Source organism: Sciurus carolinensis, chromosome 2, assembly GCF_902686445.1.
Source record: "Sciurus carolinensis chromosome 2, mSciCar1.2, whole genome shotgun sequence".
Classification (NCBI taxonomy): Eukaryota; Metazoa; Chordata; class Mammalia; order Rodentia; family Sciuridae; genus Sciurus; species Sciurus carolinensis.
In genome coordinates, this window is record NC_062214.1 from 25,898,299 (window position 1) to 25,917,897 (window position 19,599).

Here is a 19,599-nt window from a genome sequence, read left to right on the forward strand (position 1 = left end):
TGGGGGTGCAGCTCAGTGGCATAGCACTTGCCTAGCATGCATCCAAGGTCCTGGAATCAACTGGAGTCAATCCCCAGTACTACAAAAAAAAAAAAAAAAAAAAAAAAAAAAAGAAAAGAAAAGAAGGAGTTTGTAAATATTATTTTTATTGTGATGTAAAGTTTTGATATTTTGAAATGCCTTTTGAGATTTTAATATGATACAATGATAACTACCCATATACATCTAAAGACTTTTTAATTGAAATTTAATTCTAAAGCTATGAAATGATAAAAAGTTAAAAGGATATATTGTCACCCCTTAGTCTCTGTTTAAGTTTTATCAATACATATGGTCTAAATTTTAACACCCTGACTTTTCTAAAGTCTGAGATCAAATAGTACATTGTAGGTATAACTTTAAAATGTACTCAAATTAGGTTTAATTAAAACAGCTTCAAATTTTAAGTAATGTTGCAGTTTAAACCTGTTGCTTGGGGCTGGGGAGACAGCTCAGCTGGTAGGGTGCTTGTCCTGAGTTCGATTCCTAGTACTGCAAAAAAAAAAAAAAACAAAAAACCCTGTTGCTTGATATGATAATATAGATAAGATTAAAATGGTAATAGGACAGTGATTAGTATTTAAGCTGGGTTCAGTGACACACAGCCATCATCTCAAGACTCGGGAGGCTGAGGCAGGAGGCCTGCAAATTCAAGGCCAACCTCAATATATATATAGATGTTATTATAAGTGAAAGGGAGAATGAGGAAAGGAGAAAATAATAACTGAAAGTTTTAACACTTGGACAATATTTTTAAATTATGACCAATGGTTAGGTACCATTTTCTCTTTTCTTTTTTTTTTCTTCTCTTTTTTTTTCTTTTTCAAAGGACAAAATGACAAACTCTTCAGCCTCCTGCAGTTTCTGACCCCATGAGATATCACCACCACCCCTCAGTTTCTCCAATTTGCCCCTGGGCACAGGCAGCAGGGTGTGAGGCTGCAGGTCACCGAGCAGGGAGAACAGGACAACCCTTTGCCTACCAAAGAAATGACCATTTTGTTTTTTGGTAGGAAAATGAGACAGAACAGGGCTAGCTGTTCATGAAAAGTAATTTCTTTCCCTTCTGGTACACCTCTAGACGCATCTCACAGACTTCTTTGCAATTAAAGGGGCCGTGTGACCGAGTTCCAACTGACGGAATGCAGGTGGTACTAATTTCCACCGGTTATCAAGGACCTATAAAGTTCTGAAGTGTAAGGCAGACATGGGGGTGTGCACCTGCCGTCCGGAGACCGAGGTAGGAAGATCTCTTGAGACCAGGAGTTGAGGACCAGCTGGGCAACAAAGCGAGTTTCTGTCTCAAAAAAAGAAAAGAAATCTTCCAATGAAATCTTTCTCTCTCTTTCATCAAATATCCTTCGGAAGGATGGTGATATCCAGGGTCACCTTGGAAGCTCCAAGTTAGAGATAATAGAACCTCTACCAGCTTGGGTTCCTGAGTTACTGCCTGAATGACCAACCCGTCACACCAAGGACTGAGGTGAGAAACGAACTATTTGGCCAAGCACAGTGGCACAAATCTGTAATCCCAGCTACCAGGGAGGCTGAGGCAGGAGGATCCCAAATTCAAGGCCAGCAAGTTTGAGGCCAACCTTGGCAACTTAGTGAGACCCTAACCCACTTAGAGAGACTGTCTCTCAAAATAAAAACAAAAAAGGGATGGGGACATTCCCTTAGGTTCAATGCCCAGTACCAATATAGTGTTCTCTTTAAAAGAGAGGGAGGGGCTTAGGGATGAAGCTCAGTGGTAGAGCATCCCTGGGTTCAGTCCCCAGTAACATACACAAACACACACACAGAAGCCTTTGCCACAAAATATAAGGGGGAAAAAACATAGCCGCTACATTGATAAAGGCCTTGTACTTAATTATGTACCTTTTTTAAAACTTATTTTTAGTTGTCAATGGACCTTTGTTTTATTTCTTTATAAGCAGTGCTGAGAATCGAACCCAGTGCCTCACCCAGTGCTAGGCAAGTGCTCTACCACTGAGCCACGACTCCAGCCCCTTAATTATATACCCTTGTGTTAAGATTTCAAAGACTTCAGTCAGAACCCCTTATCATAAATACCCCATGGCATTTATCACCTTTTAATACAAAGGATACAATTTCTTTGTTTATTGTTTTTTCTCTAACACCCATTACTTAATAAACAAGCTTCCCAAGGGCAGGAATCTTGGTCTGTTTTGTTCACAGATACAGCTCAAGAGCCCAGAGCAGGGCCTCGCGTATGGCAAATTATTGAATGAATGGGTGAAGGAATGAAGGAACACCTTTTCATATCCATACCATTCGTACACAAAAGATGTCGATGCTCCTCAGACTTGGATCTCTCATTTGCCTCACAAAACTGATGGATGCATCCTCAGAATGACACTCTCTGCTGAGACCATGAGTCATAATTAAACAACTAGAGCAAGCATCCTATGTCACGTTCTGCAGATGAGGTCCGTCAAAATTCTCCAACAAAATAACGTACATTCGCCAAGTTACACCAGAGAAAAAGTGAGGAGACAAATCTGGAACCAGTTGATTATTGGAAAGACAAGGGTATGTACAAACAGTATATTATTATTACTTGTAATATCCTTTAATTCAAATTACAACACACCAAACCAGCCACGCTGGCCTCCTGTATACTCCTTTTTTTATTTTTAAGCTTTTCTCTTTTATTATAATTTGTAGTGCATGTTAATTGCACAAATACTGAGTTCCTGTGTGACATTTTCATATATGAAACGCGCTTTGACTTTACCCACCCTCCCTATCACCTTTCTCACCCCTCCCCCCCCCGCCCCCTCCGTCTTCCTCCTCTTCTCTGGTCCTCCTCCTACTTTCATGTCACCTTTTTCTCTAGATTTCCTCATATGAGTGAAAATACGCTATTTTAGTCGGCTCTGCATCGCTGTGACCAAAATACCCAACAAGAACAACTCAGAAGAGGAGAAGAGTCTATTGGGGGCTCAGTCCACAGACTGCCAACTCCATTGCTCTGGGCCCAAGCTGAGGCCCAGGGAGGGAAAGTTGCTCAGCTCCTGGGAGGGAGCAGGGAAGGGGCCACGGGGAAGATGCACACTTCCAGGGCGGGTCCCCAGGGACCCACCTCCTCCAGCCCTGCCCCACCTGCCTACAGTCACCACCCAGGGAGTCCATTCAAACTAAGATGGACTGATGAGGTCACAGTTCTTGCCATCTAATCATTTCGCCTCTGAGTGCCCCTCAGGAGCTTTGGGGTGACACCTCATCTCCACGCCATAACACCTGCCCTACTTGTCCTTCTGAGTCTGGCTATGTCGCTCCACATGCTGATTTCCACTTGCATCCGTGTTCCTGTGATTGGCATGAGTCCCCTCTTCTTCATGATAAGCCAGACTCCGCTGTGTGTAAATCCCACACTCTTATCCATTTACCCGCTCATGGGCATCTGGGCTGGATTTCATGACTTGGTATGGTGGCTCGTGCCACAAGAGACAGGGGTGTGGGTATCCCTATGGCAGGCTGGCTGAGGTTCCTTCCGGTGGGTGCCCGGAGTGAGCAGCTGGATCACATGGTAGCTCTGGTTTTGGTTTTGTGAGGACCCGTCATAGGGATTTCCATAGTAACTGTACTGGTTTACATTCCCACCGACAGCGTGTGAGTGTTCCTTCCTCTCACCCCCTGCACCTTCGCCAGCATTTGTTATTTTTGTTTTGTTTTGTTTTCTTGATAACAGCTATTCTGACTGAAGTGAGAAGGACACTCAATGTAATTTTTTTAAACACATATATATATTTTTTTTAATTGTAGGTGGACACAATACCTTTATTTTATTTTTATGTGGTGCTGAGAATCGAACCCAGGGCCTCAGGGGTGCCAGGCAAGCGCTCTACCACTGAGCCCCAGCCCCAGCCCTCCATGTAGTTTTGATTTGCATTTCCCTGACGACTAATGACAGCTGAAATCTTTCCACAAGTTTACTCCTATACTTCTTTTGAGAAATGTCTGTTCAGCTCATTTGTCCACTTACGGACTAGAATACTTGTTTTAATGGTAAATTTTTTTAACTCTTCATTGTAATGAGACAAGGAAATAATAGGAATTGCTATAGCCGTGTGTTATGTAGTGATAATAAGCTGCATTTGGGATTTGCCTGGACTTGTAAAACTAAAATAAAGGCGCCTGGTGACAAACTTGCTGTGTGGCAGGATGACACTCCTGAACAATGCGATATGAACCTGTATCTGTGATTTGAGTGGTGGCTCCTGGTCTAGTCGTGTTCTGGCCTTTGTCAGTGAAGACCAGAGCGTGACGGGGCTGAATCACCACTTAAACCCCTGGACTTTTGGAGCAAACCGTCAGCAGCACCGTGACCAGAGGACTCCACGTCGCTCTGTCTCTTCACTGCCCCGGCTGCTGTCCACTCCATCACTGATTGCTAATCGACCGTTGTCACCGAGGCCAGACAACTGACCACCTCTCCCGTGGTGACGACTGCCACCCAGCCTCCAGCTTATGGACACCCAAGGACATCGGAAGACATCTGGGGAGCTGAGAGAGGCTGCGGCTGAGAGGAATCCCCGCGGTCTTGCTGACTGACTTCTTGGCTAAGAGACGCTGCACTGAGTGAGTCCATGGGGACTGGACTCCAGGTGAACGAGGGAATGACTCTTCAGTGTATTTGTGACTTGCTTTATTAGGAACGTTGAGTGTGCATGGCATGAATAAAACCCACTCGTTGGAACCAAACTCAATTCCTCTCTCACTCACTGCTCGCGACAGTCATGTATTCTGGATATCAGCCTCTGTGAGACGAATAGCTGGCAGAGATTTCCTCCCATCCTGTGGGCTCTCTCTTCCTCGCTGTGCAGATCTTTAACTCCACGCCATCCTGTTTGTCAATTCTCGCTGTCATTTCCTGAGCTATGAGAGTCTTAGGGGAACCAGGCCTGTGCCGTTATCCTGAAGGTTTCCCTTCTGTTTTCCTCTAGTAGTTTACAAGTTCCACCAGTTACATGAAGTTCCTCAACCCGTTATAAGCGGATGGTTGTACAGGATGAGAGACAGGGACCCAGTTTCAACCTTCTCCAGGAGGATCTGCATATTGTTTTTTGTTTATTTTTGGGGGGGTGTTGGGGATGGAACTCAGAACCTCAAGCACGCTAGGCAAGCGCTCTTCACTGTGTGCCATCTGAGCACACACAGATGTATCCCTGTCCTGGGCCTTTTCTTGCTATTGAACTGATCCTTCCGTGATCATCCTGAGGCTCACTTCCTCACTTGGCTGAGATCTTTGATCAGATGTGAGTTGGCGAAGATTTCCCTGACCACACATTTAAAATCAAAAGTCCTAGGCTGAAACAGTAATCGCAGCTCTGAGAAGATGGCAGAGGGAGAGCAAAGAAAAAAGAAAAAAGATTTTTCTGGTTCCAGAAAATCTCCTGAAAAAGAGGAAGACTTATCAGGCTCTCAAAGCTACCCAGGCAAAGCAAGCGCTTTTGGCAAAGGAGAGAAAAGGAAAACAGTTCAGATTTAAGCGACTGGAATCATTCCTACATGATTCCTGGCGGAAGAAACATGACCAAGTGCGTGTCAGACGACTAGAAATGAAACCTCATGCTTTGGAAATGCCTGATAAACATTCCTTGGCCTTTGTTGTACGCATCCAAAGGATTAGTGGGGTGAGTTTGCTGGTGCAGAGGACCATTGCAAGACTTCATCTGAAGAAAATATTTAGTGGTGTCTTTGTTAAAGTCACCCCGCAAAGCCTAAAAATGCTACGGATAGTAGAACCTTATGTGACTTGGGGTTTCCAAATCTGAAGTCTGTCTGGGAACTCATCTTGAAACGTGGATGAGCAAAGATCAAGAATAAGATCATCCCCTGACAGACGACACAGTGATTGAGGAGCACCTGGGGAGGTTTGGTGTCATTTGTCTGGAAGATCTCATTCATGAAATTGCCTTCCCTGGGAAGTATTTCTGGGAGATCTCTAGGTTCTTGTGCCCTTTCCATCACTCTGTGGCCTGTCATGCTACGAAAAATAGAGTGGGCTCCTCAAGGAGATGGCCCTACCTGGTTATCGGGGTGAACGCATCAATCAGCTCATCCACCAGCTGAACTAAACCCAGAATATCTGAAAGCAGTGCGTTGGAAGCACATGCTTTTGATGGAATTGCTATTAAGTATCTTCAGAAAAGATTATTTTCTGCCTTAAGAAAATGGAAGGAAGGGATTGGAGAAGAGACAGTAGTTATGATCATGGCAGGCACCTGTCGTCACAGACAAGTTCCAAGGAAAAATTCCATTGTTTCCTACATTGACCTACCTCTGCCTCTGAAATCAACACATGCCATGGAGAAAGGAGTCCTGCTTTGTCAGGGGTTTAATGTTGGTGAATGAGTAACCCAAGCATGTATACCAGGCTCCCTAAGACTTGTAGCAGTTGACCAAGTCTAGGAGCATACTTGAATCTAGAGGTCCCAAGAGTCTTGTTTTGAAAAGACTTGAAATACTTAGGAAGAAAAGCACAAAAACTGTGAAAAAAAAAAAAAAAAGTCCTGGGCTGCGGCTGTAGAGGGCTTGCCAAGCATGCCCAAGACCCTGAGTTTGACCCGCATGACAGCCCCCACCCCCCAAAATTAAATTTTAATTTAAAAAAGTTTTAATTAAAAAATAAATAAAATTGAAAACCCTTACCCAAGAAGCCCTGATCTCTATCCTATTATATTCTTCTCCAAAGATTTACTGCCATCTAACACGTTAAATATGCCACATATTTATTTTTTGCTTCCCCTCTACACACTAGAATATAAAATTCCATCTTTTATTCACTGTTCAAACCCCAGAGCCCAGGAATAATTACTCTAAAGTAGTGCTCAGTGAACAATAGATGAATGAACACCTACTTGAATATTTAAATGAGAAATATTTAAATGATATTTAAATGAGAAAGTTGAAAATTACTGTTCTGCCAGCCAGAATAAGTCAGGGTAGTGCAGATCAATTTTTTTTTCATTTTTATTTTTTTGTCTCTGTACTTAACTATACTCTTCAAAATTATTGAGGACCTAATGAGCTTTTGTGAATCATATCAATAATTACCACATTTGAGGCTAAAACTAAGACATCTTTAATATTTCTATTTTAAAATAGCAGTAATAATATATTTATTATTTAAAAATAAGCATATTTTTTAAAAAATGGTATGACAAATATGTTTTATATTTCTACAAATTTCTTTAGTGATTAACAGAGGAGAGTGGGATTCTCGAGTTCATGTGTTCCATCAGCTGTCATGTGCTGTTTGGCGGAAGTATGTGTGGTTGGAAGAGGAGGGTGGTAGAAGTCTCTTCAGATAGTTAGGGATCATTTTCTTTGATATTACACCAAACCCAAACAAGTGGCAGCTTGCTGAAGGTTAGTTATAACATGGAATCTGAAATCACGCTGATGAAATTTCTAGTCCTCTGTCACAATAAAAATCCACAGGGCCTCCCACATCCATGTATGTCAAACAAATCCTTCTTGATTCCAGGACCCAAATAGACCACAACACAATAATTCAGGGTGACTTCAACACATCGCTGTCAGAATGTACGACAAAATGCTTTCTCCTCCAGAGCCCTATCAGTAGAACATGTTAGCTAACTTTGGATTTTTGCCAATGGAGAGAGAGAAAACAGTCTTTCCTCCGCAGTTTTAATTTACATTTCTCTTTTTTAATGAGTGAAGTTAACTATCTTGTTGTTTACTAATAGCAAATTTCATTTCCTTTTTCTGTGTTTCAAAAGGGTTATGATTTTGTCCATTTACATTTCAGGAGGGATAGCTCTTCGTGATATGAGTTGTAAATATCTCCCTTAGTTGTCTTTTTTAAAAGTTTGTTTATGATGCTTCTTTCCATTAAAAAAATGATTTTTATATAACAAAAAATACCAGTGAAATAATTTATGACTTGGTGATTTTGAGTCATGAAAGGTTACATAGTTCTTGCTAACTCCAGATTTGTAAAGAAAATATTTTCAAGTTTTCTTTTTATTATTTAATGGTTGTATTATTTAAAAAATATCTTTGGTACATATGGAATTTATCATGGTATATGAGGGAAGGTAGGGATATTACTCTACTTATCCTATAACATTTATTGACTACTTTTTCCCAGTGATTTGAGATGATGTCCTCTTTCTAGACTCAATTTCTATATGTATCTGAGTGTACTTACATCTGGGCATTCTATTTTGCTAATAAACCAGTATGATATGCTTAAATTATTTAGGCTTTTAAAAAAGACTTAATGGGTTTTAGTGCTGGTCCCAATTCTACGTTTATTTGTTTCACTAAATTTAGCATCAGATGCTATAGCTTAATACTCTGAAGTTTTCATTGAGATTTTGTTAAATTTACAAATTAATTTATACACTAATCTGGTCCTTCTATTTGTAAAAAGGCTATTTTTTGCCTTCAGTGGTATTTTAATTTTATTTTTAATAGATCTCACATTTTTATTGACAAACATACTAATATACTTTTGTCACTGTTTTATATGAAATCTTTTCTTCCATTAAATCTTCCAAAAGATTTTTTAAAAATCCATTGGGCCTGACTTGGTGGTGTATACCTGTAATCCCAGCAGCTCAGGAGGCTGAGGAAGGAGGATCGTGAGTTCAAAGCCAGCCTCAGCAACTCAGAGAGACCCCAAGTAACTCAGAGAGACCCTGTCTCTAAATAAAATACTAACGAGGGCTGGGGATGTGGCTCAGTGGTTAAGTGCCCCTGGGTTCAATCCCTGCTACCAAAAACATGAATAAATAAATAAAATCCATTGATCTATCCTGTTCTTTAAATGATCTGTTAGCCACATATGATTTGGTCTCCTCATCCTTTGGTCATTCAGAAAATATTTACTCACTGAGTGATGCAGATCTTCCACTTTTTGGTAAGCTTCATAATACTATGTTAAAATATCATATGTGTTCACACCACCACTACCTCAGTGGAAGTCTTTAAGACCTGACAGTCTTCACACTTATACAGTAGACACTTTGCATTTTATCGATGTCCCAAGTACTGACAGTCATTCTCCTTGAATTGACTGGCTCATAAGGGTCATTTGTGAAAAACTGTCTAAACAAATGCCAAAGTCTAAGTAGCCATGGTTTGTTCAAAAGTCACTCATTCAAGTAAAAATGCAGTTTCATGAAGAGTGACTGTCAGCTCACAACTTAACAATATCCAAGTGTGCTTCCCTGGAGACCGTTACACTCCAGGCTGTTCTCCGTGGACGTCCCGACTCAATGTGAGTCATATTGAAAAGATATGGCTGGGCATGGTGTCAATGCTGTAATCCCAGCAACGCAGGAGGCCGAGGAGGATGGCAAGTTCAGGCTAGTCTGGGCAACTTAGCGAGACCCTGTCTTAAAATTAAAAAAAAAACAAAAAGGAGTGGGGATGTGGCTCAGTGGTAGAGCTGCCCTGGGTTCAATCCCCAGTGCCTAAATAAAAACAAAAGACTTGGAGTGCAGATTGCTCACTGTCAGGCACCTATCATCCACCATTTGCCTACCTCTCGCCTGTCCATCGCCTGCCTTACACCTATCCACCACCCAATGCATGAGGGTCACCTCCCGATCGTCGGACAACAGTCAGCAAACTGATCGCCAACCACCAGTGGAGCACCAGCTGCCTGCTGTTGCCTGGAAGTTCACTGTGACAGTACCTGCAGGTTTGATTACACATGGCTGCTGCCATTTTGAGACAACAGCCAGGCCCCGTAGGACCCCTGGCCCGAATTGACTTAGTTCCGTCTCCAGGATCCCTCAGCCCAACGGATCACTCCCTGCCTCTGGGGCCCTCACATCGACTGACTGCTCCCTGCTGCCAGGACCCCCAGACCAACTGACTGCCCTATCACCCGGACCCCAGACCAACTGATTGCACCCGGCCTCCAGGATCCCACAACCACACCAAACACACCCAACCTCCAGGACCCCTGCCTGACCAACCGCATCCTGCCTCCAGGACCTCCTGCTGACCACTGCCACACCCTGAGCTGCAGCTGCCCATTTGCCAACACATTTGGAAGCCAGAGTGGCCATCTTGGATTATCCTGGAAGCCATAGCTCCAATCTTTGGGTGGAGCAAATCCCATCCTGAGACGCCTACTGGAGGCTTGAAGGTCATTGTCAGGTACCTCTCATGCATCAGGTTACTGAACTCTGGGAGGTTTCATTACTATATGACTGTTATACTGTAGATTTTCTTTTTTCTCCTTATTGAAAAAATTTGTTTTTATTTCTTTACTTTTCTTGCTCTCTTTTCCTTTTGTTTACCTGTTCCCTCAGAGTCTCTTTCTCCCTTTTTTGCATGCTAACATCCAATTCTTTTGATTACGCTCTCACCTTTTCTATTATCTAGAACTTCTGTATATTCTTTTCTTATCCCATTAACAGCCACATTCTACATCCCTCTGCATCCTCTTTGTCCTCCATTAGAAACTGCAGACATTATTGCAAATTTGTTTGTTTTACTGAAGATAATATTTGAACTCATTCTGTTTATTATGACAATTTTGTTAATGTCCTCATAGGGGCTATTTGGTCTAGGATTGCATAGTGTCTGAATTGGGCACTGCTAATATTGATCTCCCCTTAAAGAAAGGGTTTTGGAAACCTATAGGGCCACTATAAACCTATAGGGGGAAATCTGTAATACCCCAGATCTGCACTGCTAGAGGGGGAGATACATGAACAACATGAAAAAACAAGGGAAGAAAATGATCCAAACAAATCTAGATTCTATATTAATAGAATCAAATGACAGTATGTTAGAAGAAATGTCAAAAAAGGACTTCAGATTATACATGATTAAGATGATTCACAAAACAAAGGATGAGATAAGAGAGCAAATGCAGGCAATGAGTGATAATACCAATAAGCTGAAAGAGCACCTGCAGGAAGCAAAAGATCATTTCAACAAAGAGATAGAGATTCTCAAAAAAAAAAAAAAAAAAAATGGAAATCCTTGAAATGAAGGAAACAATAAACCAAATAAAAAACTCAATGGAAAGCATCACCAAAAGACTAGAACACTTGGAAGACAGAACCTCAGACAATGAAGACAAAATATTTAATCTTGAAAATAAAGTGGCCCAAACAGAGAAGATGGTAAGAAATCATGAACAGAATCTCCAAGAACCATGGGACATCATGAAAAGACCAAATTTAAGAATTATTGGGATTGAGGAAGGCACAGAGATACAAACCAAAGGAACGAACAACCTATTCAATGAAATAATAGCAGAAAATTTCCCAAACCTGAAGAATGAAATGGAAAATCAAATTCAAGAGGCTTACAGAACACCAAATGCACAAAATCACAACAGATCCACACCAAGGCACATTATAATGAAAATGCCTAACATTCAAAATAAAGACAGGATTTTGAAGGTCGTGAGAGAAAAGCATCAGATTACATATAGGGGGAGACCAATATGGATAGCAGCAGACGTCTCAACCCAGACTCTAAAAGCTAGAAGGGCCTGGAACAATGTATTTCAAGCTCTGAAAGAATATGGTTGCCAACCAAGAATCCTATACCCAGCAAAACTAACCTTCAGATTTGAAGATAAAATAAAATCCTTCCATGATAAACAAAAGTTAAAAGAATTTACAAATAGAAAGCCTGTGCTACAGAATGTTCTCAACAAAATATTCCATGAGGAGGAAATGAAAAACAACAATGAAGGTCAGCAAAGGGAGGAACTACCTTAGAGAAAAACCACTCAAAGGAGAAACCAAGCCAACTTAAAAACCAAAAATAAACCAAATGACTGGGAATACAAATCATATCTCAATAATAACCCTGAACATTAATGGCCTGAACTCATCAATCAAAAGACATAGACTGGCAGAATGGATTAAAAAGAAAGACCCAACAATATGTTGCCTTCAAGAGACTCATCTCATAGAAAAAGACATCCACAGACTAAAGGTAAAAGGATGGGAAAAAACCTAGCACGCACATGGACTCAGTAAAAAAGCGGGGGTTTCCATCCTTATTTCAGATAAAGTGGACATCAAGCCAAAGTTAGTCAGAAGGGATAAAGAAGGACATTACATACTGCTTAAGGGAACCATAAATCAGGAAGACATAACGATAGTAAATATTTATGCCCCAAACAATGGTGCATCCCTGTACATCAAACAAATACTTCTCAATTTCAGGAATCACATAGACCACAACACAATAATTCTGGGTGACTTTAATGCACCACTGTCACCACTAGATAGATCTTCCAAACAAAAACCAACCAAAGAAACCATAGAACTCAATAACACAATCAATAACCTAGACTTAATAGACATATATAGAATATTCCATCCATCAACGAGCGGATTCACTTTCTTCTCAGCAGCACATGGAACCTTCTCGAAAATAGACCAAATGTTTTGCCACAAAACAACCCTTAGTAAATGCAAAAAAATAGAGATACTGCCTTGTGTTCTATCAGATCATAATGGAATAAGAGTAGAAATCAATGACAAAATAAAAAACAGAAATTTCTCCAACACCTGGAGACTAAATAATATGCTATTGAATGAAACATGGATAACAAAAAACATCAGGGAGGAGATAAAAAAATTCTTAGAGGTCAATGAGAACAACGATACAACATATCAAAATCTCTGGGACACTATGAAAGCGGTGATAAGAGGAAAATTCATTGCATGGAGCATATTCCAGAAAAGAATGAAAAGTCAACAACTAAATGACCTAACATTACAGCTCAAAGCCCTAGAAAAAGAACAGAATAACAGCAAAAGTAGTAGAAGACAGGAAATAATTAAAATCAGAGCTGAAATCAATGAAATTGAAACAAAAGAAACAATTCAAAAAATTGACAAAACGAAAAGTTGGTTCTTTGAGAAAGTAAACAAAATAGACAACACTAACAATAGGTGTTGGAGAGGATGTGGGGAAAAAGGTACACTCATACATTGCTGGTGGGGCTGCAAATTAGTGCAGCCACTCTGGAAAGCAGTGTGGAGATTCCTTAGAAACCTTGGAATGGACCCACCATTTGACCCAGCTATTCCACTCCTCGGCCTACAACCAAAGGACTTAAAATCAGCATACTGCAGAGATACAGCCACATCAATGTTCATAGCTGCTCAATTCACAATAGCCAGACTGTGGAACCAACCTAGATGTCCTTCAATTGATGAATGGATAAAGAAACTGTATATATATACAATGGAATATTACTCAGCTGTAAAGAATAATAAAATTATGGCATTTGCAGGCAAATGGATGAAATTGGAGAATATCATGCTAAGTGAGATAAGCCAATCTCAAAAAAGCAAAGGATGAATGATCTCGCTGATAAGCGGATGATGACACATAATGGGGAGTGGGAGGGGGGCAAGAATGGAGGAAGGAGGGACTGTATAGAGGGAAAAGAGGGGTGGGAGGGGTGGGGGGGAGGAAAAATAACAGAATGAATCAAACATCATTACCCTATCTAAATGTATGATTACGCAAATGGTATGCTGTTACTCCATGTACAAACAGAAACAACATGTATCCCATCTGTTTACAATAAAAATAAAATAAAATAAAATGTCACTTTCATCAAAAACATGCTTAAGTAAAACTAAGTGGTCTTCCGGCTTGCTTCAGTTTTGACCTCATTTGTGTCTTTTTACCCAACGTCTTTCAGCTGCCTGATTCTTGCCATGGAGACACCAATGACTCAGCCCCATGAGCACAAACATCATCACAGCAAAAAAGGCCACTAAAGTCTTTGATTAGGAAAAAGTCCACCTCTGAGGGCCACTTTAAGCAGTTTGGGAGAACGCCCATGGGTCTAAAGACTGTACCTGAGAACATCCGGGCTGCAGCAAGCACACTGTGGTGACAGCCTCAAAATCTCAGTGGCCTTGGAGGCACCTGTGATTACACATGGTCAACACCAGGAAGTTGACATGTCACAGTACAGTCAGGCTCCGGACCTTACTCAGATGTCAGCAGCTCACACGTGGCTCGTTCGTGCACCTCTTTGTGTTTAGCTTCATATTTGAACACATGTGGATTCAAGTACCCAACGTCACCATCTCTGTGACCACAAAGGAATGCCCGTTACCTTTTTAAAGTCACACTTTAGCCTGGGGTGCCACTCAGTGGTAGAGCGCCTGCCTAGCATGCAAGAGCCCTGGGTTCCATCCAGAGCACCATAAAAGAAAGCCACACCTCCACCCATCCAGCACCCCTAGCCGCCACTGACCTATTCTCTTTCTTTAAGTCATTTGAGGAATGCTATATAAACAGAAGCATATGGTAGGTAACTTTTAATCTTCTTCTTTCTCTTCTTTTTCTTTGCAGTGCTGGGGATTGAACCCAGGGCCTTGTGCTTGCGAGGAGGTACTCTGCCAACCGAGCTATCTCCCCAGCCTGGTAGGTAACCTTTTGTGATGGGCCCTTTCTTCACTCAGCACAAGGTGTTTGAGAGCCAGGTTGCTGCATATGTCAACAGTTAGTTCTTTCTTATTTGAGTAATGTTCCATTTTGTCAAAGTATCACAGTTTGTTTAACCATCAAGGCTATTTCCGGATTTGGGCTACTGCAAATAAAGCTGCTATAAACATTGCATACAGGTTCTTCTGTAAACATAAGTTTTCATTTCTCTAGGATAAGTGCCCAGGAGCGTGATTGCTAGGTCCTATGGCAAAGGTACGTTTAACTTTTTAAAAAACTACCAAACTCAATGACAGAGTGACTGAACAGATTAAAATTCTCTCCAGCAATGTATAAGAGATTCCGTTTCTTCACATTCTCACCAAACTTTAGTAGTGTCGGTAATTTTTTTTTTTCTTTTTTCTTTTCTTTTCTTTTTTTTTTTTTTTTTTTTTTTTTTTGGCAGTACTGGGGTTTGAACCACTGAGCTACAACCCCAGTTCCCTGTATTTTTTTATTTTGAGATACAGTCTCACTAAGTTGCCCAGGTTGATCTTGATCCTGCTTCAGCCTCTGGGGTCACTGGAATTACAGGAGTGTACCACCAAGCCCAGAGAGTGTCAGTATTTTTTATTTCAGCCATTCTAATAAGCGCATAACAGTATCTTGTCATGGTATTAATTGTATTTCCCTAGTGACTAATGTTGGACTTCTTTTCAGGTGCTTAGCAGCCATTTGTGTGTTTTCTCTGATGATGTGTTTGATAGAGGTTTGGTACTGGTGTATGCATTTGTCAAAACCAAGTGAGCATACATTTGGATGTGTACATTTCAGTGTATGTAAATTCACCTTAAAAGAAAAAGACAATAAAATTTTGACCAATAGCAAATAACAATTTGTTGGAGTATTTAACAGGGAGAGTACTGATTATACAGTTTACTTTGAAATGTATCAAGAAAATGGATGGATGGATGGATAAAGTGTGGACAGATAGAAAGACAGGTATTAAAACATACACAAGTACACAGTTGTAATCCCAGCGGCTCTGGAGACTGAGGCAGGAGGATGGCAAGTTCAAAGCCAGCCTCAGCAACTTAGCAAGGCCCTAAGCAACTCAGCAAGACCCTGTCTCTAAATAAAATATAAAAAATGAATGGGGCTGTAGCTCTGTGGTTAACTGCCCCTGGGTACAACCCCCGGGTCCCCAGAGCAAAACAAAACAAAACAACAACAACAACAAAAAAAAAACAGTATTGTTCAGAATAAAATCTCAGAGGTGGAGGAAAGAGTATTCCCATTAAAATTCTTTCTACTCAACTGTATACTTCAAGTTTTTCATAAAAATGTTGGAGAAAACAAATCTGGTATGGAACGTTACCAGATTACAGTAAATAGAATTACTTCATTAATTCAGTGATTTAATATCATGGGAACCAGCTACGGCCAGGAACGGCTCCAGCAGTAAACAAGATTGACAATCGCCTCCCCTCATGCAAATTATAATGTTTGAGGGAATCAAATAAAGAAAATAAGGCAGATTGACGGGTGTAGCGTGATGGGGAAGGAGAACTGGGTTAGAAATGGTCGGTCGAGATCTCTGGGAGAGCAAACTTTTGAGTGAGGTCTGCGTAAGGTCCCCCCAGAGCAAAGGCTGAGCAGGAAATGAACTTGGACGGAGGAGGAAGGAAGGATCCAAGCGAGTAGAAACAGGGGTGGGCTGGGAGCCCAGAAACGGGAGAGGAGGCTGAGACCCGCTCAGGGAGGGCACCGGGCAGTCCTAATGGGCGCAAGACAAAGGTCCTTCTCTCACCACACTAATGACCAGAATGGTCAGCTCCAGTTGTGAAATTTGAAATAAAACGCCCCCTTGGCGGTTTACAAACGGAATGCATTTCCCCCTGGAGGGCGCCCTTTAAAGTCGCTGCAGGGTGGTTTTTGCCGGCCTTTACCGCCATCTGCCGGCCGGCTTGGGCATGCCCGCGTCCTGGTGCCCGCCAGCGGCCCGGCGCCCAAACCCCACTGCCTTTGTTGGAAGCTGTGGTTCAGAGCCACGCAGAACCTTCCCGTTTCGCATTGGTGTCCCAGACGTAGCACACTCAGATCAAGGCTCACGCTTCACTGCACAAAATACACAGAGATGGACTTTCGAATGGGGACATCGTGGAACTTCCATTGGAACACTCCTACTAAACCTAGAAACGAAGGCTTGGCCATCTAGCGCCTGGGGCGTGCCTGCCCGCAATCCAGATTACGCTAAATCCTCCACTTCGGGGCGCTCTACGTCTTATCAAATGACCTTACCCAACTGCCTCTTCTTTCCATTAAAGTTCCCCATACATCACTACTTTCTCACGCCTTGTTTTGGTTAGATTTTTCATGGCTGTGACCAAAATACTCAACAAGAACAACTTAGAGAAGGCGTTTGGGCCTCACAGTTCCAGAGGTCTCATCAGTTCCTAGATGGTTGACTCCGTTGCTCTAGGTCCGAGGTGAGGCAGCACATCACGGGGGAAGGGCCCGGTGGAGGAAAGTTGCTCAGCCCAAAGCAGGATCAGGAAGCAGAGAGAGAGGGAGCAGGGAAAGGGAAACAGGGAAGATGCACCCTTCCAGGGAAGGCCCCCAGGGACCCACCTCCTCCCACCCTGCCCCACCTGCCTACAGTTACCACCCAATCAGTCCATTCAAACAGGATGCACTGTTTAGATTGCAGCTCTCACAATCCAATGGTTTGGCCTCCTAATATTCCTTTATTAATAGAGGAGCTTTCCAGGGACACCACATATCCAAACCATAACAATTCTGCTGCCCCCCATACTCCAATAAAGAGGACAGCAGTCTGGAAGTGTCACTCATTGGTAGAGCTTGCCTAGCATGCGTTAGGTCCTAAATTCAATACCCAGCATCATTTTTAAAATTTGTTCTAATTAGTTTATAGGACAGCAGAATGTATTTTTGACTCATTTTAGATGAATGGATCACAACTTTTCATTTCTCTGGTTGTACATGATGTAGAATCACACCATTCATGCGATCATACCTGTACCTAGGGTAATGATGTCCATCTCATTCCACCATCTGTCCGACCCCCACACCCCTCCTCTCCCTCCCCTCTGCCCAATCAAAAGTTCCTCCATTCTTCCCTTGACCGCCACCCCGCATTATGAATCAGCATCCACATATCAGAGAAAACATTTGGCCTTTGGTTTTTGAGGATCGGCTTACTTCTCTTAGCATGATATTCTCCAGCTCCATCCATTTACCAGCAAATGCCATAATTTCATTCTCCTTTAAGACTGAGTAATATTCTTTGTGTATATATACACCAGTTTCTTTATCCATTCATCTATTGAAGGGCATCTCGGTTGGTTCCATAGTTTAGCTATTGTGAATTGAGCTGCTATAAACATTGATGTGGCTGTATCTCCGTAGTATGCTGATTTTAAGTCCTTTGGGTATATACCAAGGAGTGGGATAACTGGGTCAAATGGTGGTTCCATTCCAGGTTTTCTGAGGAATCTCCATACTGCTTTCCAGAGTGGCTGCACCAATTTGCAGTCCCACCAGCAAAGTATGAGGGTACCTTTCCCCCCACATCCTCACCAACATTTATTGTTGCTTGTATTCTTGATAATTGCCATTCTGACTGGAGATGGAATCTTAGAGTAGTTTTAATTTGCATTTCTCTAATTGCTACAGATGTTGAACATTTTTTCACATATTTGTTGATCGATTGTATATCTTCTGTGAAGTGTCTGTTCAGTTCCTTAGCCCATTTATTGATTGAGTTACTTGGGGATTTTTTTGGTGCTAAGTTTTTTGAGTTCTGTATATATCCTGAAGATTAATGCTCTACCTGAGGTGTATGTGGTAAAGATTTTTCTCCCATTCTATAGACTCTCTGTTCACATTATTAATTGTTTCCTTTGCAGGGAAGAAGCTTTTCAGTTCGATTCCATCCCATTTATTGATTCTTAATTTTATTTCTTGTGTTTTAGGAGTCTTTTCAAGGAAGTCTGGTCCTAAGCCTACCTGATGAAGATTTGGGCCTACTTTTTCTTCTATTAGGCACAGGGTCTCTGGTCTATTTCCTTGATTTGCTTTGAGTTGAGTTTTATGCTAGGTGAGAGATAGGGGTTTAATTTCATTTTGCTGCATATGGATTTCCAGTTTTCCCAGCACCATTTGTAGAAGAAGGTATCTTTTCTCCAATATATGTTTTTGGCACCTTTGTCTAGTATGAGATAACCATATTTGTGTGGGTTTTTCTCTGTCTTCCATTCTGTACCATTGATCTACCTGTCTATTTTGGTGCTAATACCATGCCATTTTTGTTACAATAGCTCTGTAGTATAGTTTAAGTTCTGGTATTGTGATGCCTCCTGCTTCACTCTTCTTGCTAATGATTACTTTAGCTATTCTGGGTCACATATTTCTTTCTCCATTTCTTTTTTTTTTTTTTTTTTTTTTTTTTTTTTGGAGTACTGGGGATTGAACCCAGGGCCTCGTGCTTGCGAGGCAAGCACTCTACCAACTGAACTATATCCCCAGCCCCTGCTTTCTCCATTTCTATGAGGAAAGACATTGGGGTTTTAATAGAAATTGCATTGAATCTGTATAACACCTTTGGTAGTGTGGTCATTTTGACAATATTAATTCATGGGAAATCTTTCCATCTTCTAAGGTCTTTTTAAATTTTTTTCTTTAGTGTTCTGTAGTTTTCATTGTAGAGGTCTTTCACCTCTTTTGTTAGATTGATTCTTGAGGTTTTTTTTGTTGGTGTTTGTTTATTTGTTTTTAAGGCTATTGCAAATGGGGTAGTTTTCCTAATTTCTCTTTCAGAGGATTTGTCATTGATGCATAGAAATGCATTTGATTTATGGGTATTGATTTTAGATCCTGCTACTTTGCTGAATTCATTTATTAGTTCTAGAAGTTTTCTGGTGGAGTTTTTTGGATCCTCTACATATAGAATCATATCATCAACAAATAGTGATAGTTTGGGTTTTTCTTTTCCTGTTCATATCCCATTAATTTCTTTCATCTGTCTAATAGCTCTGGCTAGACCCAGCACTGTTTTTAAAAATGGAAGAAAGGTGGACAGATAACAAGGCAGGAGCCTTTAATTAG

The 19,599-nt window shown here is 41.3% G+C and overlaps 1 non-coding gene and 1 pseudogene across 1 annotated transcript; one reads left to right on the plus strand and one right to left on the minus strand.

Annotated features, from left to right (window-relative positions):
- The first annotated feature begins 1,181 nt into the window (after positions 1–1,181).
- On the plus strand, positions 1,182–6,143 carry LOC124976287 (60S ribosomal protein L7-like 1; annotated as a pseudogene).
- Positions 6,144–18,945: 12,802 nt separating this feature from the next.
- Trnaa-cgc (transfer RNA alanine (anticodon CGC)) lies at positions 18,946–19,019 on the minus strand. Its single transcript has one exon. It is a non-coding gene; the product is annotated as a tRNA-Ala (tRNA).
- Positions 19,020–19,599: the final 580 nt, after the last annotated feature.